Source organism: Opisthocomus hoazin, chromosome 1, assembly GCF_030867145.1.
Source record: "Opisthocomus hoazin isolate bOpiHoa1 chromosome 1, bOpiHoa1.hap1, whole genome shotgun sequence".
Lineage (NCBI taxonomy): Eukaryota > Metazoa > Chordata > Aves > Opisthocomiformes > Opisthocomidae > Opisthocomus > Opisthocomus hoazin.
In genome coordinates, this window is record NC_134414.1 from 15998296 (window position 1) to 16023383 (window position 25088).

Sequence of the window (25088 nt, forward strand, 5' to 3'; positions counted from 1 at the left end):
TCTTAGGTCTACTAAGAGACACAACATCCTACAAATCTTATCTCACTTATGCAGGTCATTACAGATGCACTGGTATCTGTCATCTGAATAAGTAATTTGTAGATACTGGAGTCTAGCCACAGGATATTACAACACAAGCCTCTTGCTCTCTCTCTCTGACGTGTGAATGAACCCTTTCCAATAAAATTTTAGAGAAGAATCTAATTTTTCAGTCTTGCTGAAGTTAGCGACAGTCAACAGCAGATTTTTGAAGACCTGACCTCTTGGTGGCTTTCTGACATGTTACCTGTGGAACTGGCTACCTCCTCTCCGAAAATGAGAAAAATAGTTGATGGTTGTTGGTATACTGTGGGTAGCTGAGCTCACTGAAAATCAAAAGATTAATATATTCTTTACACTTTGACCACCTGGAGATGTTGTTTTGAGTAGCAAAATGAAGACTTTGAGTTGTTCTTCCTTGGAAATGATCTCTTAATTATTTTGTGATTTGAAGATTTTCTTAAGTCTTTTATGACTCTCAAGAATTCTAGTTCTTTTAGCATTGATGTCAAATCTTGTGCTTTGTTTTCTGTATCCTTTTCTTGGTGCTGGGAGTACTAAAGACCTCTTGATAAAGTTACTTTGATGTGGTGCTATTGATATTTGTCAATAGCACTAACCTTCCTACTGATTTATTGCCTTTATACACAATGGACTGTTCCTATAGAAGGGTGACTTTCGCTTTGTAAATACACCTTTTTCTCCTAGACAAAATCATGGGAAAAAACCAAAAATCATTTTTGTGGAATCATGGTTTTTAATTTTTCTTCAAAATTCATAGTGAACTCATACTAATGAAAGTGTGACAGAAAGCTGTTAATTTTGTTGACAGCATTGCTTTATTGCAAATATTAATCTTCACGTATGACTAATTTTTTCACCCTCTTATTCATCTCTGAATGATGTCCAGATGAGCTACTCTGGAATAACAGCATACTGAAATTTCACACCATCTCAACAATCGTTAAGAGATGTTGCAATATGTCAAAAGAACTTAATTTCCCTTAAAATTCCTTCAAAATAGAGGAAAAGTGATATAGAATGGTATTTCTAGAGAAATATGAAAGCATACCCCAAATGAGTAGGAGGAAATCACAGAAGGGCAAGAGTATTGGGCAGTTTGCTGCCATGGCACACATATGATTTTCATTAAGAATATTTATTTACAAAGTATGTTGTTTTCTTACCAGCTCATTATATTGGTTCCTTACTGTGGTGAGATTTATCTGAGGTTAAAAATTATAACCATCAATGTTCAAACTAATAAGCACATCTAACTTGGATGCTGTTGGAGCATTAAATGGAATTAGTGACAGCATCATTTCATTTCATTTTGGTAAGGTTATTATCACCTACATATTCCTTCCATGAAATGGGACCATAACTACTTCAGTGGCTATAATGAGAGCACACACGATACTTCTTTGTTTCTGTTTTTAGGTCAGCTATCGCTATGAGATAATATACATCATTAGGAAGGTAAAGTGGTCTATAAGCGGGAGGCTTTTTCCTCTGGTGATACAGGAAACCTCGGATGATCTTTTGTGCCTTCATGTGAAATCACAAGGAGTGTGCACCGGGATCTACATGTTGTGGCAAATAATTTTCAAGAGTATCCTGGTGGCAGCTCATGCCAGAGGAGACAGAGGGAACAAGCCCTCCATTTTGCAAAACTTACCTGCGGTGTATGACTCTGATTCATGACAGACATTGTCCCCCACCTCCCAGTTTTTGAACGACTTCTAATCAGGGCCACAGACAGCTGCAGCATTTATCAGATGGCTTCCCTTCTTCAGGACTTCATTCACAAATTTGTTTCTGTGCAACGATGCCCAAGACAGCACTAATGATTTCGCTGAAGTGCTGGAAGCAGGATAGCCGAGTTTTTGTGGCGCTCTGCCCAGGTTAATAAGCCCTGCTTCTCAGCAGTGCTAATTAGGTGAAGCAGAGATCTCCATGGTGGTGAGTATATTCATTCTGATGCGCAGTTATTTCGGGCAGCTCCACGTGGTATTGCGTTGCGCTGGTAGACCTACCTTCAGCATCAAGGACACTAAGAGGGAACCCTGTCCAATAGCTCTGTAGGCTTCCAGCTCTCTCTGCCTCCATAAATGCAGCACAGGTTTTTGTCATAAATTATCTAAATAATAGACCTTTGAAACAGACCTACTACCCGACTGAAACGCTGCCCTCTGATATGAGTAGAAATATTCTCATTGACTCGGAATGAAATCCTGACTCCAAGTGAGCAGTGTGAAGTAGACAAACTTGTCTGAAAACCTGTAAATTAATCAACTACTTAAAAAGTGAGTGTTTGACACTAGCCTGTCAGGTGTTACTGGCTTTTGTCACTATCCACCAGAGGCAAGGTAGCTTTGCTGGCAAGGGAGAGGATCTCGTTTTTGCACTGCTGTGCAATGTACCCCGCTGTGCCTTGTGGCTGTGGAAACTTGCACCCAGAGCATTTGAAAACGCCATCACCCCTGCGGGGCTGCTGAACTCTGCCTGTCACTTTGCACCCCTGGGACCAACCTGTGGGACTTCTCTGTCCTGGGTCCAGGGAAAGCAGGGGGAGTAGATGGATGAGCTGGGGAGCTCTTCGGGAGGCCAAAAAGCTGATTTGCACATAAAAAAATTAGAAGCAAAGAAATAAAATCTTCTCAGTGTGTGCTGAGGGGTGACTGGGGGGACAACTCCCACTTTCAGCTGAACAGGACTTCCTGGGTTCTTTAGGTCTCAATTTCTCTTCTGTAGTAGCCCATCCCCTTCCTCTTCTGCCATAGTCAGCACCATAATTATTCTTATTATTACAATCTCCTTTGTACAACATGTGTAAAATAAAGTCCCTGTGGCACACCATGTGGCACATCCCAAGGAGTGCCGGACACCCCTGGCTTGGGAGCTGCAGTGGCAAGAGACCCCTCATTGCCCCTCTCTCCATTGAGCATAACAGCCAGCCTTTGCCTGGCTCACTATCTCTACTGTTTGCCATGGGAAAGGTGTCTTCTCCCTTCCTTCCCAGACGATCCAGAGTCTGTGGTGAGATGGCCTGGGGACCTTGCGGGTCTGGATCCCTTGAGGCGAGCAGAGGTGGTCAGAAGCAAGGTCTCTGCAGGTTGCCAGCCTCTCCCAGCTGATGCAGGAGGGTCTGTTCCTGTCCTGCATCCAAAACTGAGTCTCTGGCTCCCAGGGACCGAGCCAAAAGCAGTGCAAGGCAGGGTGAGTTTAATCCCGTTTCTGTGGCCCTAGCGCTCGTGGACTTCAGTTAGCCCAGGCAGGGGACAGTGCTGAAACTTCTAACCAGCTGTTGGATTTTCCCAAGCTGCATTTCCTTGCCCTGCAATTCAGATTTGAAAGCTGCTGCCTGGACATAATTTTCAGCTAGTGTTTTGCTATGAACAGAGTGGAAATGAAAGAAGAACTGCAGTATGAACCTGTTTTCTTTTACAAAGGAAACTGATTATGCCAGATGTGATCAAACCGTTACACTGCCCACTCTGCTTGTTCCAGGGACAGAGCCTGCCACTGCAGGTATTGATTGCAAAATGAACATGGTGTACAAGACAGAGGAATCTTTGAGAGGGCCCAGGAGGAGGCGTGTTCTCAGCTGAGAATCAGGGCATTACTTTGGTTTAACAGAAGTTAAATTTTGCAATGGCCTACTTGTGAAAGCTCACAACAATCCAAATGTCATCCTTGCAAAATCAGAGCCAACTTCACTCAAAGTGTGCTACTTCCAGGCAGGATTCTCTCTCTCCTTCTTCTTTATTTTTTTTTTTTAAGAACATTATGCGGGCCTGCTTGACTCAGAATATACTAATAGGATTATTTATGCTACATTTGATCATGTAATTAAAATAAATTGGAGGGCTAATGATGACTCACTGTTTTGGTGAACTCGCACAGAATAAATAGCCATAACAGGGAATTAGCTTGTTTCATGAAAACATTTTCTGAAGTTATGGTCTTTGATCAGCTCTTCTGTGGCAAATTGACACTGCATCGATGATCATAAGATCAATGTGCAGGGACATTGGGTTGCTATTTCAGTGGAACGAAGAGCATGCCCTGTGGGTGCCATGCACATTTTGTATCTCTCCCATGACCTTTTTTAAACCTGTTGGCAGGGCTACAAAAAATCGCATTTGCCCTCAATGTTTTCCTAAAAATGGGACTGTAATGTAATCCCTTCCCATAGCTGTGTCTCATCTCTGAGGAAGGCCTGGACCTCCAGCTTCCCACATGAACAAGTCCACTCTTTTGCTTGCTTGATGCCCCAATGACATCTGCTCTGACTCTAAAGAGCACTGGGTGAATGTCCATTAGCAACCCTGAATGCCACGTACTCTCCAAGCACCTCTGTTTTGGGAGCTGGAGACTGCATCTTCCTTGCCTGCAGGGGTAGCCACAGAATAGCAAAAGAAAGGGTCGCCTCTGCCTGCTTCCAAAGCTGTCATTCCTTAGCACTGGTGGCTGCTCATCAGGGCTGCAGTGTGTAAGTGACAGCATCGGGCTGATGCTCAACTCTGTGTATCAGGGCAGGGCTGAACTCCCCCCTACCCTGCCTATGAGCAGCATGATGCTAAAGGTGGTCTAAACATTTTGTACCATGCTATCAGTCTATCACGCAAACCACAATAAATGTAACAAAGCAGGGAAATATGCTCCAAATACTAAATACATGCTGCAACTGTCAGCTTTAAGGACAACCGGTTTCACAGAGATAGGGAAAAGGTATCAAAACAAACCCTTATCTCTCAGATAATGTGATGTATACTGTTGCAAGTAGAAGCACTGATAATCAGGAAACTATTCTACGACATCAATATACTTGACAAGCTAAAAAATAACTACAAAATTTCATGAATATTTCTGTGGAAATTGCATTTAAGTTAATGTCAGTGCTTCCCCTTGTAGATTCCAAATTAGCAGCTATTCTTCTGCTAACGTAAATTTAACTTGTTGTTGTTGTTCTTTACTTTTGTACCAGCTCAATTCCAGCAGAAACTGAAGTGCAAACTTCAGAAGGACGCTTCTCAAAGCGTCCAGATGGCAACAATAATTATTTATTATCTTTAGCTACGGTGATTATGTTGCCCAATCTGTGATATTGTAAATCAGTTTTCAGATGGTCATAGGAGTTCTAGCAAGTTTAGTGAAAAAAACTGCTCATTAGTGTTTGTTCAGAGGGACAGAACAATCAGAGAACAGCAGTTCTTTCAACATAAGTAAATAGGTATGGAAGTGTAGATCTGAAAGCGACTCTGGGAGTGGAGCGGCCAGTGTGGTGGGATGCGCACAATGAGGAATACATCACTCATGTGGCATGGAGTCTGGGTTGCTCTGAAATCCAGGCTCCCAAAGTGGGTTCACTCAAGGGCAGTGCTGTTTTCTTTTTACTGCAGCCAAATTATAGTGTAAAATGAGAGAAATCTCTTCTTTGGGCTAAGGCAAAATCATGGCATTCAGCTGCAACAGCACCGAGATTCTGAAGTGAGCGTCCAGCCCCAGAGAATTTTTGAGATCTGTGTGTGTTTATTACAAGCTTGCATAGACTTTGCCCTCCAGAGTTTATTTTTCCCCTTAACCCAATTCTATCCCGTCTGTCATATTTTCTTAGTAATGTTCTGAGGCCACAATTTTTTTTTCTTGATGAAAAGAAATTAACTGTAACTGTTCTATATTTGCAGGGTAATGGTGACATTGGAACGAAGGGAATGACACACTGGTTTTCAGCAAGGCTTTCATAAATTGTCTGCTTAGATTTATGATATGTCACTTGATTTACAGCACTCCTGTTTTTGTGGATGCTGTTGGCTGTTAACATTTCTATAATAACCCCCCTCCTTTTTTTAGCTTCTTGAGGCTACAGTAACACATCTTTACAATCGTATTTTAAAGTTTGGATTATCTGATAGTCACAATTGCTGACTTTTCATAAGACTGGAGTTTCTTTTCCAAGACACTGTTTCTTCTTAAGCCCCTGATGCCTCTGTTTTTCAGCTGACAACTACTGTTGAAAAAAACACAGTTTATATTTTAAAGGTGCTAAAACTTACTCTGACAAATAACTCTGTCTTCTGCTATGCCCAGAATTGCTCCTAAGTTTGATGTATTTTAGGCTCCTCAGGGTCTCCAGGTTTTTCTTGAAGATGGTCAGTGATCACAAGTGCTAAGTTTCTATTCCTCAAGGCAAGAAGACTGAATTTTGTTGTTTCTATAAAGAATGCGTTATAGTATCTTGATTGGAGGGAGTTCAAGGAATTTTCCCTCACATCCCTTCCTGCCATGCACTTAAGGCAATTAAAAGTCTATTTATGGTCCAGAGCATTATTTCCCATGCTGTAGTATATAAATGCTGTCCAACTGAGTGCCTCTTCCTGCCTATGTTCATTACCGGTGGCTGGTCTTGCCACCATCAAGGTTAGTACGTTAATATTAATAGATTGCATTCTTCTTACAGCTGAAGGGAAGAAAAATGATGATTCAGACAACTGTTACAAACTCGCAGGAGGCCCTTCAGGTTCCACAAATCTCCTGTTTTCCTTTTGCACATCACTGACTAATGCTTGTCACCAGGAAAATGTCTCTTTCTAACTGACACCTGATGTTACCTACCCTGGCTCAGGCTGCTCAGTGAGCAGGATGTTCCCTTCCCTTGTGGTACTTCTGAAACTTATGTATAAACTTTTAGCGAGAGGCACACGACTGTTTGCAAAGACAGCTGCTAGGAGGAGGAATGTAATGTTTTGCTGTTTGCCAGTTAATGGGCAATTGCTTTAAACAATACAGAAATACAGAAGTATGGAAGTACAAGCATGGCAGGAATGTATTACAACAGTATTAACAATGAGGTTATTAGTTTTAGAAACAGATGCACAGAACTAACTGAAAGCCTTGATGATCGCTATTTCTATATTAGATTAACTCCAAGGTCAGTTCTCTCTGTTTTAGCTGACAAGCTGCCAGACTGCTTACATGCACTCGATGTGCAGTATCAGTCTTTCAGCAAAATCCTCAGGTCAGTTATTGCCTTTATTGTCCAGGACCAGCCAACATGATGGACTCAGTTCTTTTGTGGATGAACCATCTCCATGGCTGTCTTTAATCCCTGTATTCACAGCCATCTCCCCAAGGTGTTTAGGTTGGTCCAACACTAGGAATGCAAGGCGATAACCAACAGCTTTGGAAATATCCCCAAGCATATCCAGTCTTGTTTTCGGCTTTTGTAGTCGAGGTTCTTGGTTGTCTGCTGGAGTTCCCATTGTTTCTCTCTCTTTCTTTGAGCACACTGCAGTATAATATGTGCGTCATTTGCAAGGTGATGAGCTACAAGATAAACATTTCATGTGACTTGATCTTTATTTTATTTTCTTTTTTTCTCTTTTAATTTGAGGTCCATTAGGCTATTTTCTCATGTTATCTAAGACCGAAGATATTGGTTATTGTTGTGGTTTGTTGTTTGTTTTTTTGTGTGTGTTTTTTTTCCCTCCCTTCCCTTACTACAAGTATGCTTCCTAGTCATTTAAGAAATTTTCTTCAAACTTGCAAATTTTCACGACAGACTTCTACCTCCTAAATCATTAGGTAGCCATGATTAGGCTTTCTGTGGTATAGCCTAGACTCAGATGTGTCTATGAGGGGAGCCAAGGAAGTGTGAGAAGTTGATGAGAAGAAACGCCAACAATGTGGCTCATGTTCTCTCTGCTCTTGCAAGGACACAGAAAATTTCTGTTGTGATTTGGGAGTGTGTCTGCCTTAAGAAGATTTCATATGGAGATCAAAACAAGCACTGAAAAAGATGCTTCAGACAGCAATGCTGAGGAAAATGAAGAACAAGTGCTGGCCAAGACAAGAAAAGAAAAAGTAGAAAAATATGTTTTCTATCACCTTGCGACTTTTGACTAATGGAGCTTACATTTAAGGCCTGACTCGTCAAGAAATATAGAAACATCTGTTTTTGCAAAGCGTACTACAAGTCTTTGAATACTGACAAAGCAAAAAGCTCCTACTCATATGACAACTGGACTCCATGTATGAAATAAGAAGTTTTTTTTCAGACCATATGCCGCATATTACCAGTTACTTCACTGACAAGAGCTATCAAGAAAGATGCAGCACAGAATTTGCCACTAAAGATGATCATTTGTCTAACTTTGTTCCTTGAATCTTTTGCTGGAATCTCCTTAAGCTCTGATTTAGGATGGCAGTGACTTCTCTTGAGACTTTAACTGCTGCTGTCCTCGCCAGCTGTCCTCTCTGTCTCTACTGCAAGGCTGAGTAAAACCAGTGAAGGTGATTTTAGAAAGACATGATGATGACTGTGGCCTTTGCATACCTCTTTCGTGAGTAAGTGGGCTGTCCATGCACTGAGTGAGGAGAGGAGGTAGAAATCTCTAAGCCTTTTCAGCTATGCTAGGAGACAAGATCGTTGAAATAATCAAGGATAAATGCTGTCTGTGTACAATTATAAAGATGTTGTGCCTACTAATTTGCTCCCGATCTTTTCTAATTATCTTTAAATTTTAACTTGATATTTCTAGGTGTTTCCTAGACAGAGATACACAAGAACTGTATGGTGGAAATAAAACCTGGAAGGAGGACACACCAGATCAGCTCTGTTCCTGGATGATTGGGAGTAGCTTGTGCTTCTGCCAGGGTGCAAAGCATACACTGAGTTCAAAGGTTTGACAGCTAGGGATCAGAAGAACTTTCTTAAGGGAAAGGGAAAAGTCTCTTGAAAAAAAACCCTTCAGACAATTCTGCTTTTCCCCTCTTCATCTAGAGAAAAGTAGCTGAGGTGCGGTAATAGCACAGTCTGACAGCTGAGAGCGTGCCTGTGCACGGTAGTCAGGGGGAAAACACAGGGACCAGGACTGTCTTTTAATTTGTCCGTTGACTGAGGATGAAAGGAAGCTGCTGTCAGTCACAAAGGGCAAAGGAAGATATTCTAGTGTCCTCGGGACTGCAAAAGGGGCTCTGTTATCCCTCTAATGATCTATGAGTAATTTGTGACATAAAACCTCCAAGTCACTTGCAAAGCCAATTTGCGAGATAACGGTAACAAACATTTCTTCTAGTAGTTCTGGAGAGAAAAAAAAAAAAAAAGGAAAAAGAAAAACCTCCTGCCCTTTATTTTGCCTGGTATTATCTGCTGTACAAATGTCATTAAGTGACATTTCTCTCCTAGAGGCCATCCAGTGTATACGAGAATTATTATTCCCTCCTTCTCCTCTCTCCCACTGAAAAACAGATAATGGCTGACAGTTAATGAGAGCGACTCTAATCTGACAGTGCTATGAAAGCTGCTGTCAGAAAAGATCTTGGTAATGGCATAAGAAATCCTTTCTATCTCAAACTACCGTTAAGGCACCTGCTTGCAGCAAGGAAGTCAAGACATTCTTCTCTAATTGAAGCTTGTTAGATCTGTATCCTCTTGTGTTTCTGAGACCTGTTTAAAAGGAAAACCCAAAACAGTTGTAGGGAAAATAACAGAAAATAAAGGCAATCAAAATATGAAGACCTACTGAGATTAAATTCCTAAATGGGACTTTGTTGCCATTGGTCTGTTCTCAGCAGTTAAGGTGGATTTTGCTTTCAGTTACTGCATTATCCCAGAGTTACTCTGCGTGCATGTATACATGTATAGAAATGGAGATTTCACTGTGGGAGTTACTGTATATCATGTGCGACTTTCTGAACTGCTGAACTTGTTGTCTAAATTTATATGGCAGAAAGCCTCACGATTTTGTATAGTATAGCTGTTCTTGATTACCTGCTCTAGCCCATGTGGCATAGACAGAAATTATCTCCTCAGCCTCAGTCCTGTGCCCTCAATCCCAGGTGACCACTCTGTGGGACATGAAATGAAGTTTCTCTGAGGTGACCTTGAAGTATTTCAGAACAGGTGATGGTTCTAAATAGTTACTTGGTCAGGATTTTTACTTCAGTATGGTCAGCCCTACAGTTTCCATGTGCAGCCCTACCTCTGCACATCGTTAGGGAAGGACGTTACTGTCTGTTGAAGGGCAGAAGATGAGGAACACCCAGTTGGACGAAGCTTCTTGTTGAGCTCATGTAATGATTTAGCTTTTGAGATCTTTTATTGTGCTTGAAGAAGGGGTTAATGCAGACCTAGGTTAGAGGCTATGAGAAAGGCAATGGCGGGAAATGTAGCAAACAAATGGTGACCAGAGAATTTAAAAACAAAAGTATGTTTTCAGAGAGCCCCAGCACAGAGGAATTTTCGTATCCACTTTGCTACTTGCTCAATCTTTACTGAACTTTCCCAAAGGCTTGTTCCTCATATGTGTATTTCAGTGAAAAGAGAAACATATTTCTCTGATGTAGGTTTCCTTTCTCTGAGCAAAGAACAGGCCATCCAGGTGCTCAACCCTTCCTAAGAGGAGAACTTTAATGTCAGTCAGCATACCCAGCCTGTCCCTTGCATTTTGTAGGATTAAACTTTGTGCGTTCTTGCAAATAGCTTTGATCATTTGTGAAGACAGCACAGGAGCATGCCATGCCCTCTGTACCATTTTCCTTCTGGCATATGGTCTGCACACAAAAAGTTATATTTCTATGTCCTTTTCCCCAGATATCCCTGCTTTTTTTTTTCACCTACACATTCAATTTTAGTGTGCCATCTGGTTTCAACTTGTTTAACATTATACTTCAGCCTTTAATGACGAAGGACATCAAGTACCAAGGTCCTTATGCAGACCTTCTTTAAATGGTTCCAAATCAGCTAAAGCCCGTTTGGATGGTTTCAAAGTCTGAGGTTGTCGAGCTCCTACTGCAGAGCTTGATAGCGTATCATCCTCTCCTAAATTTTAAAAGGCCTCTCTCAGATGTTCTTTAACTTCATAAATGCTCCTTTTGTCTACTTCAAAGCTAGGAAATAATTTTTTTAATGTGAAAATTGCATGCAACTTTGTCTTAATTTGTCTTGACAGATGCAAGCTGTTACACAACCTAAAATCCAGGAAAAAAAACCCAACAAAATGCCTACCTTACAAATGCATAAAATAATTATTGTAATTTTTATGCTCCAGACTGAGACATCCTTAAATATGTGATGCTTTAAAATCTTGATTCTTGCTTAGTTCTGGAGAAAAGACTGAATCAAAATACTGTAGACCTACAACTCAGAAATCTGATCTTAATTTTGAAGTGTCTGCAACTGCTCGAATAGCTGTAAGAAGTACCCCAGTGAGTTTGGGTTGTCTTTTGCTTCCTCACCTTTGGATACAACAGCTTTTTAAGTAGGACAACTTTCTGAGGCACGGTAAACAACCTCCATGAGTATCCTGGGGTCGGCCTTCACAGTGGAGGCTTGTCCTCCAATTCCCTGATGTGCACGAGGGATTGTGCTGGCCCAGAGACGAACTGCCAGCCGGGACAGATTGTGTTGAACCTTTCTTTTCCTCAGCTTAGAGATGTGGTCCATTCGTGCAGAAAAGTCATACTTTGGCAGTGCCTGTTGTGTCCCAAGTGCCTGGCACAGTAAGAAAGCCACATAACTTGGAGAGTGGCAGTAAAAAGGATTATTCTGCATGGTATTAGACTCCTTCTGTGGCTTTTGTGCACACAAGTAGCAACCTTTCTTGGGTGGATTTCTGAATAGATGTTTTATTTCCTTAGATTTTGAACAGTGATTTCTGCTTGTATATAGGTCTTTCATGGAGAGATGAAATCCCAGTAGGCACCAATCTGCATCTTTAGGAACTCTGAATATCTTTAGAGTGTTGTCCTTCACTTATCCAAAGGGAGACAGCTCCTCAGCAGAAGCTAAAATTATGTATAGAAATACCTCCACTGCACAGAAAAATGTCTTCCTCCATAAAACTTTTAGAGTGGTGTGGCTAATACTTCCAACTGCTTTCACAGCAAGCATAAAATTCTCTGCTATACTCTGTACATTTACCCAGAATTCTGAAAAAAACTTTTTCCTTTTTTTGTGTTTGTTAGCAGAAAAGTCTAATTAGAATGGATGAAATGGCATTATTAAATCCCAGAATGAAGATCACCAGGGAAATAATCTAACTGCTGATACTCTAATGTTAACTCAGTGCTTCTAAATAATCAGTAATCAGAAGCTTGAATTAGACTGAGATAGATTGAGCTAAGTGCTTGACTATTCAAAGTAAATGCAAGAGATTTGGTGGAAAGTTCAGTGCAGTCAGGAAAAAAAACAGTGGTGCATTAAATATGTAGGACTAAAGAAATCATGCTTCTATTTTATTTTAAGTAAACACATTATCTTTTGATATATCTCGGTCTTTCTTCACGTGAATCATGAATCATGCAGCACTTCAAGCCCTGATTAATATTCTTAATTGCTCTCCCTTTTTCGTTCTGGCAGCTGGCAGATGGAATGCCGCAGATCAGACGGTGCCGTATCAGTAGTGTTTGTACTGCTTGTGAGCAAATGGTGTTACAGCCTGCATGTTTACCCGCTTTGATCCATACACAATTGGAACAAGGTGTAATAATCAAGACCTGATGTTTTTTTTCTTTTTCTTTCCTGTCTCTGTGGTATTAACCGTGGTGGGAGCAGATGATAGGACATGGACCACGAGCCAATTTCTGTAATGCCAAACACTTTGCTGCACCATGGAGGTCTGGAAATCTTACAGCATGTGCCAGGGAGATGCCGATCTTCCACGAAGTCGGGCTGAACCATTTCTTAGTGGGAGTGTTGATTGTTTCTATGCTTTTCTGTACCAGTGCTAATTAGGGTGGTCATACAATAAATCCAGAAGAAAGAGCATCACATTAGTAAGAAGCAGAGAGATGATAACTAATTAGCTGAAAAATGGATGAAGGATCAATATTTCCTTCTGTTTGCTAGAGACAAATAATGAGTTATCTAAATGAAAGAATCTTAATTACTCTAGAAGTTTCTAGTGTTTTAGTGGTTATCTGCTCGATCACCTTCCAGGTGAAAGAATGACTTTTCTCACTAGCAGCAATGCAAACTCTATTTTGTTACGAAAAGCAAAAACCTTCCTTCTCTGTCATGACATTTAGCAAAACCAGTTAACAAATGAAGAGGAAGAGTGACCAGTTCATTTTATAACATCCACATCGGTTTGTTGATGCTAAAATTAGATGACATGTGGTCAGCATTGCTATCATAATTTATGTGTTTGCAATGAAAATATTTTAGCCTAAGAAAAGGCATTATGTTATGCATAAGTTAGTTGACTTTTGGACATAGGAAGGGTTGTGTGTTTCTCAGTTAGATTTGTAGGAAGATATCTGTTTTCTCAAGTGTCGTGTAGGACTTGTAGTTGCACCATCCCATGAAAGCATCAGAGTCTGACCAACATAAAAGAAGGTGGCTGGGTAAAAATTGGGGCTCTACTTTCAATATTCCTCTTGCTGGAAGAATGTAGCTGATGAACCAAATGACCTCATGTGATTGCTTTGATGTGACTATAAACACAAGAAGAAACAAGATGTATAGTATCACAGGTTATGACACCAGCACATAGCACTGCAGCAGAGCCCTCGAGCTCAGACATCATAACTGCTCAGCAGCTATATCTCTAATATGTTTTGGGAGCTTGGCATTAAAAGGACTCTGTGATTACAAGAACGGTGGCACCTTGAAGGGATTCAGAGAAGTGTGTGTTCGAGAACGTCCAGTGAAACTACTGGATGTGATGCTACAAGACGTCCATTTGATTGCCAGGAATATCCTGAATGTGTTTCCATTTAGGATCCATCAGTTCCACCCTGGCTACAGCCTCAGATATCAATGAAAAGTAATGCAAACTCAACCCAGTAACTCCCATACCTTCCAGCAATAATGTGGAAGCCTAAGCAGGTTACCACACTGGCATACTTCCACGTAAGACTTTCCTTTTCTTATAGTTTCAACATCTTTGGATTGAAACTGTATCTCGGTTTATGTTATCACTCTCACTGTTCATAGCTGAAGGGACTCCTGTAAGCTGCAAGTATCTAGTTACAATTCCCTGGATGTGCCAATGGTTCTTTCCATTGCTAGAGTTGTCACTGAGCTTACATTTTTATTGCAGTGTTTGTCACAATGCCAAATTCTAGTAGTTGCTGCATAGGTGTCGTGAAATGTTTTATGCATTCTGTGCTGCAAACCAATGCGTCATGGGGTTGCGAGCTGTACCAGCACCTTTTCTATTTTGAACAAAACTACCAGATTTTTTTTTTGCTCCAATGTCTGTAATAATTATAATTAAATTGATTAAATTAGAGTAAAATTTGATGAGCTTTTTCCTGTATCTATTGGGGTAAAGATGTGTCTTTTTGATTTCATTTACCACCCTGATGTACACAGGGCCCAATTTTCCCTCTGGCAATATGTCATAGTTACAACACAGTTGGTATTCCAGGCAGGTTCCAGGCTAAAACCAGGGGTGTATTAGAGAAATTGTCTGATACAAATTGGTCCAGTTCTAGCAGGACATCAAATCAACAAACTTAACATCTGCAAACCAGGATTTTTTCTCCTTCAAGGCATGCCATCATTGTTGTTCTTCAGCATCTGAACTCACAGTGAACTGTCTGTTCTAATAGGCTTCATTTTCGTTACGGGAATATATGCTTTATAAGTGTAAATTGTTAATTATATGTTAGTGCTCTTGGAGTGTGATTTATTAGGAGGGAGATGAATTTTAGTAAAACAAATACAATTCTCTTTGAATGCTGACAGAAGATGAGTAGAGCATCTAATCATTCCTTATATCTTTAAGAAATGGCTTCGTAACAAAATCAGATACTTTAAATATCTAGACCTCTAGCTCAAGACTTATTTGACATTTCATTATCATATGAATTACATTTTAGCTTGGCAAGTTTAGACATAAAACTTGGGTACTAAGTACTGTGTGAAAAATTGACTAGGGGAATTTCAAAGATTCTAATATCTCAGCATTTTCTTTGCTTTTATTGATCACTGCAATCTAGCTGATGTGTCAGCAGCCAAAAAGCATTCTAAGTACGTTGATATATTAAAAATGATACAACCTTTTTATCTAGATTTATATTACATGCAATGAGGTGACACACCACTCTGATCTACTTTGTGACTTTCAAAATTGGTTATGTCAAAATCAAAGGAAATTGGACTGAATAATATTCATATTTCTGTGCTAGTTGTGCTCATTCATTCAGGTATTTACTGTGATGTGGTCCCTACCACTGATTCTGAATGAAAGCTTAGAGACTTATAACTGCCCTAAAAAATGAAATTTTCCTACAGAAAATTGTTTGCATTTAAGTATATCGTATGCGTAGGTGATACAAAAATGTTGCATCACGCTAGATATAATATTTTAGATTTATGCAGTTTTTATTAAATTTTATTCTGAATAATACAGGGAAAAATTACTGTTAACAAATCTGACAGTCAGTGTTAGGATTTTTTTTTAAGCTTGACTAGTTTAAATTGCATTTAGCTGAAGCCCGCTGTATCATATAATAATCTGGGTGGAGTCTTTGGTTAAAACAAAATGATCTCATGTTGCCTAAGTTATACATGCTAAAAAGACAGATTTTTAGTTGTTAAAAGTGCAAAATAATTGATAAAACTTATAGCAAAAAAAAAAAAAATTTGGAAGACTTCAAAGTGATATTTAATGAAGAGGTAGTTCTGTTTTTGAATAAATCCCAGCCACGTGTAAATTAATACCGTGTCTGCTGCTAAAGGTTTTTATTTGTCAGAACACAGGTAAGGCAGGGGGATGAATGACCGTGTAGATGCAAACCTCTTCCTTGTGCTGAACAGAGTAAGTCACTAAAGCGGAGTGGTCTCAGAGAGAGGTGGGCTCAAATTCATATTATGACACAAACTTCCCCTGAGGTAAGCAGGGAAAGACCTGCAATCCCATATCAAAAAAAAGGGTTTGTTTTCATTTTCAGTGGATCATAAAACCCTGAGGGCTGTTGTAGACCTAAGGAGAGGCTTGTGCTCCACATCTCCTGCTTTCCTAAATGGAGTTTATCAAACTTTTTTTGTTTACTGAAGTCACAGAAAACACACGAAAGACGAAATTTGCTTCCCTTCAGCGGTCTGGAAACAAAGATCACTGCACAGGGCAGCTCAACAGGGGGAGCAGTATGATTGTATCAGCACAGAAGGAAATATGGGAAAAAACCCCCACAAAAATGGTACATTTCCAGGCTGTGTCTTTTGCAAAACAGCACTGTGAGTAAGAGAAGATGGAGGGAGAAGCAGTGATGAAACAGTGAAAAGACAGTCAAAGGAAAGAAGATGCAGTCTTACTTAGGACTCAATGTGGGAACCTGCATGTCTGGAAACTCAGGACCCCTTGCGTCCTTCTGCTTCTGTCTTCTTCCTTCATCTTCTGCTTAGGCGACACTGCATGTTTTGGGGAAAATGAAACTTAATCCTTAAGAAAGCCCGATGTGAGAGGAGTGTGTGCCTGGAGGTTGTTTCTTTACACTGCTGAGATGTGAACATATCTGCCTTGTTACTTCACAGGGTGCTATTCTTGCTTCGACATGCATAGGGTTCATCTAGACCTTTGTATCTGTCTGCTCTTTTCTATAGAAAAACTTCAGCAGCAAAGCTGGTGTGAAACTTCTTCACCAGGTAACTCCATGCCTTCCACCTTTACCTCTGAAGAAGCCCATTTTGTTTCTGTGCTAGCCTCCATTCTTTTTCACTTTGGACCCCAGAAAGTGCTCAGAACACACTTGACTTTCTCTTTCATCTCAGCTTTCTTTCCTCTATAGTCTTATAATTTTGGTATGTGTCAAATACATAACCAGAAGCATACTTTTTTCCCCATGCTGTTGTTAACTCTTTATTACTGTGTAGGTAAGGATTGTCTTCAACAAAAAGTCACTAATGCATCTGATATGAAAATATTTTTTATGCATATATGTCTCTCTAATATCCATTTCCAGTAAAATTTCAGAGAGGAAAGCGAAGAACTTCAAAATTACTTCCCAGTCAAACCCTCTTCCTGACTTCTAGTCTGTCTATTGTGCTAGTGCCTGTTACAGCAGGAACATACACTAGGTTAACCAGCTCCATCTCTCCAGTGCAGCAAGGTGGACTTTAATCTATGGTTTATACAAGTCCCTCTGCTCTGTCAGAAGACTATTTTCTATTATCTCTAATAGCCCATAGCATCTCGCTGTGCTCCCTTGCTTTTCTTCCCTATTACCATTTCAAGATTGAATGTCTGATAATCAGTTGCGTGATCCTGACCACAGTATACTATTGGCTTTTTAGCTTCTGTTTCTCCTTCTCTCTCCCCCGCATGCTGCTGACATATTGTGCCTCAAGAACTAAGGGGGCTGTGCTACACTTCTTCCATATCAGCCCTTCTTCGAGAGCAGAACAAGTGCTGCCTTCTGTTTAACACTGCTGGCCCTTGCCCAATTTTCAATATCTAGTGGGAAGATTTTTTTATTTTAAAAGTGATGCTTGTGTATGCTGCCAGAATTAAAGACCTTTTTCTATTCAAGGCAGAGCTGAAGCAATCTCTGCTCAGGTATTCCTTCCCTGCCTTACCAATGCTTCTCAAGAAGCTACAAGTGGTGCAAACCCATTTGTTCCCTGACCTTTACCAAGACAGGAAGCCATTCTAGAAACGATAGAAACTAACCATTGTCTTATTTATAACAGGCTATAAAAGGATAAAAAATATACTCTATAGAAGCTATATAAAACCCTCAATGGCCAATAAAACTCATTTATGGAGCTGAAGCATCTGATAGTCTCTGCAAAGGGGATATTTGGGTCAGCTCCCTCTGTGGGGGAGCTGAGTGGCTTCCATACAGAAGGAGGTACTATTCAGGAGGGTAAGTACAAAGCTTTGGCTTTTAAGTAGTCTAGATTCAACAGAAAAGGGCAGGTGAGGGTTTCTGAAAAAGTTGTGCATAAGGGTTGGTTCTCCAGGACTGGCCTTAAGAACGAGGCCAAACTTCTAGAGAGTTAGCAGTGTGGGTTAATACTTTCCAGATGAATGAGAGATGAATCATCATAGAATCATGGAATAGTTTGGGTTGGAATGGACGTTTAAAGGTCACCCAGTCTAACCCCCCCTGTCTAACTCTCCTGCAATGAGCACGGACATCTTCAACTAGATCAGGTTGCTCAGAGCCCCATCCAACCTGACCTTCAGTGATTCCAGGGATGGGGCATCTACCACTTCTCTGGGCAACCTGTGCCTGTGTTTCACCACTCTCACTGTAAAAAAATTTTTCCTTATATCTAATCCAAATCTATCCTCTTTTAGTTTAAAACCATTACCCCTTGTCCTATCACAACAGGCCCTGCTAAAAGGTTTGTCCCCATACTTCTTATAAGCCTCTTTTAAATATTGAAAGACTACTATAAGGTCTTCCCAGAGCCTTCTCTTCTCCAGGCTCAACAGCTCCAACTTGCTCATCCTTTCTTCACAGCGCAGGTGTTCCATCCCTCGGATAATATTTTTGGCCCTCCTCTGGACCCGCTCCAACACATCCATGACTTTCCTGTTCTGAGGGCTCCAGAGCTGGAGGCAGTAGTCACAGAATCACAGAATCACAGAATTTTCGGGGTTGGAAGGAGCCTCTGTGGGTCATCTAGTCCAACCCCCCTGCCGAAGCAGGGTCTCTGAAAGCAGGCTGCACAGGACCTTGTCCAGGTGGGTCTTGAATATCTCCAGAGAAGGAGACTCCACAACCTCCCTGGGCAGCCTGTTCCAGTGCTCCGTCACCCTCAGAGGGGAGAAGTTTTTCCTCATGTTCAGATGGAACTTCCTATGCTTCAGTTTGTGCCCATTGCCCCTTGTCCTGTGGCTGGGCACCACTGAAAAGAGTCTGGCCCCATCCTCCTGACACCCACCCTTAAGATATTTGTAAGCATTTATTAGGTCCCCTTTCAGCCTTCTCTTTTTGAGGCTGAACAAGCCCAGCTCCCTCAACCTTTCCTCATAGGAGAGATGCTCCATTCCCCTCATGATCCTCGTAGCCCTCCACTGGACTCTCTCCAGTAGCTCTTCATTTTTCTTGAACTGGGGAGTCCAGAACTGGACAGAGTACTCCAGATGGGGCCTCACAAGGGCAGTGTAGAGGGGAAGGAGAGTCAAGGTGTGGTCTCACCAGAGCAGAGGGGCAGAATCCCCTCCCTTGACCTGCTGGCCACACTTGATGCAGCCAGGATAGGGTTGGCCTTCTGGGCTGCAAGCGCACGTTGCTGGGTCATGTGCAGCTTTTCATTCCCTGTTACCCTTAAGTCCTGCTTGGCAGGGCTGCTCTCAATCTCTTCATCCACCAGCCTGTGTTGATAGCGGGGGTTGCCCTGACCCAGGTGAAGGTGGAAGTAGATGTGCAAGACCACAATGATCTTAAAAACTTTCTTGGGAAATATCTTAGAGGTCCTTTTGTCTTCGAGGGTGTGGGCCAAGGAGCAGCTTTAGTTGTTAGTCTGAAAAAGAGTTGGAAGTGGAGCTTTTGAGGGAAGCAGACTTTCACAAGGGGGACTAATAGTTGGAGACCAGAAACCAACACAAACAACACAAAGAGAAAAAGTGAGGACTGTGAATACTGCCTTGAGGGAAAGGTCTAAGTCTAGGTGAAGTTGCTTTCCTTAATATTTCCAAAATATTTTCTAGACTGTTTTATTCAGTGCTCCAGATTTGTACACCATTTTGGAGTGCCCGCTGCTTTTTTCAGCTTTCTTTCAGGTAAGTGAAGGAGTTTTGATCGTGCCTGGTACAGGAGCTGTGAAGACTATGCTGCCGTGGTGCAGGTCTATTGTTGCCCTCCGGGAGAGCTTGTCACAACAGGACATCACAGAGATGCCAGATTGCTCCCATGAAACTGCCTTCTAGTTCTCCCTGTGCAATTTATCTGGTTCATGTTCTGCTGCCCTGCACCATGGTTTTTGCGGAGACAGCACTACACAAGACTCTGCATTCACCCTAGAAGGCTTTTGCATTTGTGCTGCTTGCTTGGCAGAGATGGGAGGGAGATGGAAGTTACAAGCACATTCCTGTCTTGCTGTAGAGAGTGAGTGCAATGGGGCCAGTTGGCTTATGTGGATGTGATTTTGGCTGAAAAGACTCTTCTCTATTTACTCTGGGGTCCTAGTGGCTGAAGTTTTATACCGGTGAAGCTATACTGATTGCAATAGCTATTTCCTGATTCATGTAATCTTAAAGGAGATTGGCACCTGAGGTACGCAGCTCAGACATGAGAGGTCAGCTGCATCTTCATGGCATCCCAGGTGGCTGAGAAAAAGGCTTTATTTGGTGGAGTTCCACAGAAATGAGAACAAAGCTTTAGGGAGATCACAGCTGTGCTCAGCACCTTGCACAGCACGGTTCCTTCTTTCCTCCAGCATCAATGATTTCCAAAGCACAGCTACAAACAAAATTTAAATCACTTCATTGCATGAGGAAATTGAGCAGGAATACACATTACAGTCCTGTGGCTGACATCATCATTCACTGAAAAGATCCATTAGTGATCTGACTTCAGTACAGTGGGATTTTACCCCTCCCCAAAATGGAAATGGGGATTGAGATGGTCTTTCATACTGCAAAATATGACTAAAAACAACTCCTACGGACACATGCTGCTGGGGTCACCCTCCACATCTGAATTCTAGTCTTTGTTTTGTGTTCTTCAAAATTTCTTTGGTATAAGAGGTGAAGAAATGTGATTCTGGAAGTTACTGAAAGCAGGAGATCTGTCTATCAGGGCTCCCTGAATCACATTTTTAGCCAATTTCTGACAAGCCTGCCCGGTTTAGTGTTCTTTTTTTTTTGGACTTGTTAACAAAATTCTGATTTGGGATATGTATTTTTTTCCTTCAACAGGAAAAGCTTTCACATTTGGGCTGGAAAAGAGGCTGTTTAAGCTGTTGCTCATTTTCACCGAAGCTGCCACATCTGCAGCTGGAGCTGTGCCGAGTCTCTGATGGAAGAATAAGCAGATGGACTTCTAACCTTTACAAAGGGTATGTTACAGCAAAGCAAATGGGAATCAAATTAACGAAGATGTTCACTCAGTCATTTTATATGAAAAGTGGGAAAGTTCAGACATATCTTTGTGTTGGAAACAGTTCTGTGCTCATATTTTCTGGTTTTATTTTATTTAATTTTGGTGAGAGAGAAAGGAGGAGTTCCTCTACCCTATTGGTGCCATAGCGGAAAAGTAAAAATTCATTATTTTGATTCAGACGCAGACATCCTTAGCGGGAATTTGAGAGAACACTGGTCTGAAATGCAGGATTTAAGTCACTGAAATGTGTCATGATTTAACCCTGGTAGGCAGCTAACTCCTTCCCAGCCACTTGCTCACTCCACCAGTGGGGTGGGGGAGAGAATGGGGAGAGTAAAATTGGGAAAACTCATGGGCTGAGATAAAGACAGTTTAACACAGAAAGAAAAAGCTGCCTGCACAAGCAAAGCAAAATAAGGAATTCATTCAATACTTCCCATCGGCAGGCAGGTGTTCAGTCATCTCCAGGAAAGCAGGGCTCGATCACATGTAACAGTTACCTGGGAAGACAAACGTCATCACTCTGAACATCTCCCCTTCCTTCTTCTTCCCCCAGCTGTATATGCTGAGCGTGACGTCATACGGTATGGGACATCCCTTTGGTCAGTTGAGGTCCCAGCTGTGTCCCCTCCCAACCCCTTGTGCACCCCCAGCTTACTCATTGATGGGGTGGGGTGAGAGGCAGAAAAGGTCTTCACTCTGTGTAAGCACTGCTCAGCAGTAACTAAAGCATCCCTGTGTTATCAACATAGTTTTAAGCACAAATCCAAAACACAGCCTCTTACTAGCTGCTGTGAAGAAATTTAACTCTATTCAAGCCAAAACCAGTATAAAAAGAAATCTCGTAAGGCCAAAAGTAAAGATATTCACAGGAAATGAAACACAATTTTTTTTTCCTGTGCATTATAAATGTGATTCAGATGAAAAAATACAGGTTCTTCTTTTTAAATTACACTTTTCCTTAAGACATATTCTTGACTTTCTCATTAGATTTTATGTAAGAGATTATTAAGTGACACTTCTTAACCTTGAATCCAAGCCTGGAGGGCGATGAATTCTATCTCAGCAGCTCATGTATTTCACTGGGAATTTTGTTGGGGATGAAAAAGTTACTACTAGCATTACTCAGTGTCAACAATATTTAAAAAAAAAATTATACAGTTAACTTGGAAATGAGGCAAGGAACCCAAGAAAGGAGTTTTCTTTAGCATCCTGCCTATAAACATTTCCTTAGGGCAGAATCTCTCTCTGCTGCATTTGCAATCAAGGAAAGTGTCTCCTCTTCTGGTTTCGCATGGAACAGACCAAACCGGACAAAAGGCTCACACAGATCATAACTTCTAGGTAGAGCAAAAGGTAAAAAAGACATGAATAGGTATTGCTGCCAGCAGAAAGACTGTTAACAGAAAGAATTAACTACATATTTAGTAGAAAGTCTCCAGTCTGTGTTGTCTTCAGGTTTAGTGGTGCTGCTGATGTGCCTCTGGATAAACAGAAACAAAACCTCATTAAAATGTAGCTCCTGGTGATTCTTGTAAAGCCTGCATTATCCAGAGGAGACGATAGCAATAACAAAAAAAGTGAACACTTCCATTTCTTTGTCTGATTGGCAGCTCCTTAAGAAATACTACATAATGTGCCAGAAATTATAAAAGAGTAGGTCAGGGAAACACAGTGGTCTTGATATTTCAATATGAGCTGTGTTCTAGCCAGCACTGCGCATTTTAAACATGGTCAAAGTTAAAGACTAAGTGAAGTTATTAACATTATACTGAGGATCAAATAATGACATGGCTACCGGCAGAGGGGGAAATCTAGTCTCAGAGCAAGAACTCTGAAGAGGATATGGTATGCTGAGCATACTGTGGTTGAAGGGAATATTTTGATTCTTAAAAGGATAAAAGCCCAGCATTGCTGATGAGAGAGAGATATGATGATATCCACCTTGAGCTTAGAAAGGCTTTTGAGAGTTTAGCAAGGCTTTTGACATTGTCTCTGACAATTTCCTTTCATCCAAGTTGGGCTATTACAGGCTGGCCTGGTGGGCCATGAGATTGAGGAAAGCAAGTGTCTGGATCATCAGGCTCAAAAATTGATGGGCTGTACTAAACATGAACACCAGTAACATGTAGACTTCCTTGGGACTCTATACTGTGACCTGTCCTGCTTATTATGTTGTGGTGGGTTGACCCTGGCTGGGTGCCAGGTGCCCACCAATGCCATTCCATCACTGCCTCTCCTCAACTGGACAGAGGACACAACAAACACGATGAACAGCTCGTGGGTTGAGATAAAGACAGGGAGATCACTCACCAGTTACTGTCATGGGAAAAACAGACTTGACTTGGGGAAATGAGTTTAATTTATTACCAATCAAATCAGAGTGGGGTAATGACAAACAGATACAAAACTTAAAAACACCTTCCCCCACCCTTCCCTTCTTCCTGGGCAATGCAGGGGGACAGGGAAGCGAGGTTGAGATCAGTTCATCACACATTGTCTCTGCCACTCCTTCCTCCTCAGGGGGAGGCCTCCTTGCACTCTGCCCCTGCTCCATTGTGGGGTCCCTCCCAAGGGAGACAGTTGTCCATGAACTTCTCCAGTGTGAGTCCTTCCCACAGGGTGCAACTCTTCATGAACTGCTCCAGCATGGGTCCCTTTCATGGAGTGCAGTCCTTCAGAAACGGGCCGCTCCACGGGGTCACAAGTCCTGCCAGCAAACCTGCTCCAGTGTGGGCTCCTGTCTCCATGGGTCCACATGTCCTGGCAGGAGCCTGCTCCAGTGCTGGGTCTCCACAGGATCACAACCTCCTTGGGGCATCAGCCTGCTCCTGTGTGGGGTCCTCCCCAGGCTGCAAATGGAGATCTGCTCCACTGTGGACCTCCATGGGCTGCAGGGGACAGCCTGCCTCACCATGGTCTTCTCCGCAGTCTGCAGGCGAATCTCTGCTCCGACGCCTGGAGCACCTCCTCCTCCTCCTTCTTCACTGACCTTGGAGTCTGCAGAGTTGTTTCTCTCACATATTCTCACTCTTTTCTGGTTGCTATTCCACAGCAACTTTTCCCCCCCTTCTAATCTATGTTATCCCGCAGGCGCTACCAACCATTTCTGATGGGCTTGGCCTTGGCGAGCAGCAGGTCCATCTTGGAGCTGGCTGGCATTAGCTCTATCAGACACAGTGGAAGCTTCTAGCAGCTTCTCAGTGAAACCACCTTTGCAGCCTCCCACTACCAAAATCTTGCCATGCAAACCCAAGACACTTGTTTGTCAGTGATCTGGAAGAAAAGGCAGATGATATCTGCATCAGCTTTACGGATGATAACAAATTAGGGGAAACAGCAATGTCTGCAGGCAGGAACTACTCAGTGGGATTTAGGCTAGAAATATGGGCTGACAAGAACCTCCTGAAACTCTACAAGCAGAAATGCCATCTCCTGCCCATGGGAAGGTGGAGCCCCTGCAATAGCACAGGCTGGGCTTTGCCTGCCTGGGGAGCAGCTCCATGGCAAAGGCCCTGAGGGTCCTGCTGGGAGCAAAGCTGAGCATGGAACCACAGGGACACTGGTAGCAGAGAGATCAATAGCATCCTGGGCTGCAGTAACTAGACGCAGAGTCAGGATACCCAGGGAAGGGTTTATTTCCCTTTGCTTGGCATTTGTCAGATCACATCTGGAATATTGCGTCCAGTTTTGCCCCCTCTGATGCAGAAAGACGTCAGTAAACTGGAGTGAGTTAAGGGAGGGCTATCAATATGATGGTGGATGGAGTTCTTGACCTTTGAGGAGAGGCTGGTCAAACACTGGAACAAGCTTCCTGGAGAGGTTATTCATGTCCAATGCCTGCCAGTGTTTAAGAGGTCTTTGGACAATGCCCTGAATAACCTGCTTTACTTTTGGGCAGCCCTGAAGTGGTCAGGCAGTTGGACTAGATTGTCATTGTAGGATCCCTTTCAAGTGAAATAATTCTATTCTATTCTATTCTATTCTATTCTATTCTATTCTATTCTATTCTATTCTATTCTATTCTATTCTATTCTATT

The 25088-nt window shown here is 41.9% G+C and overlaps 1 long non-coding RNA gene across 1 annotated transcript in view; it reads left to right on the forward strand.

Annotated features, from left to right (window-relative positions):
- The window catches only part of LOC142361966 (uncharacterized), a 170742-nt gene that overhangs the window by 87254 nt on the left and 58400 nt on the right, over positions 1 to 25088 (forward strand). The window contains exon 3 of the long non-coding RNA XR_012764555.1: positions 20865 to 21004. This is a non-coding gene — a long non-coding RNA (uncharacterized LOC142361966). The remainder of the gene's footprint in view (positions 1 to 20864; positions 21005 to 25088) is intronic.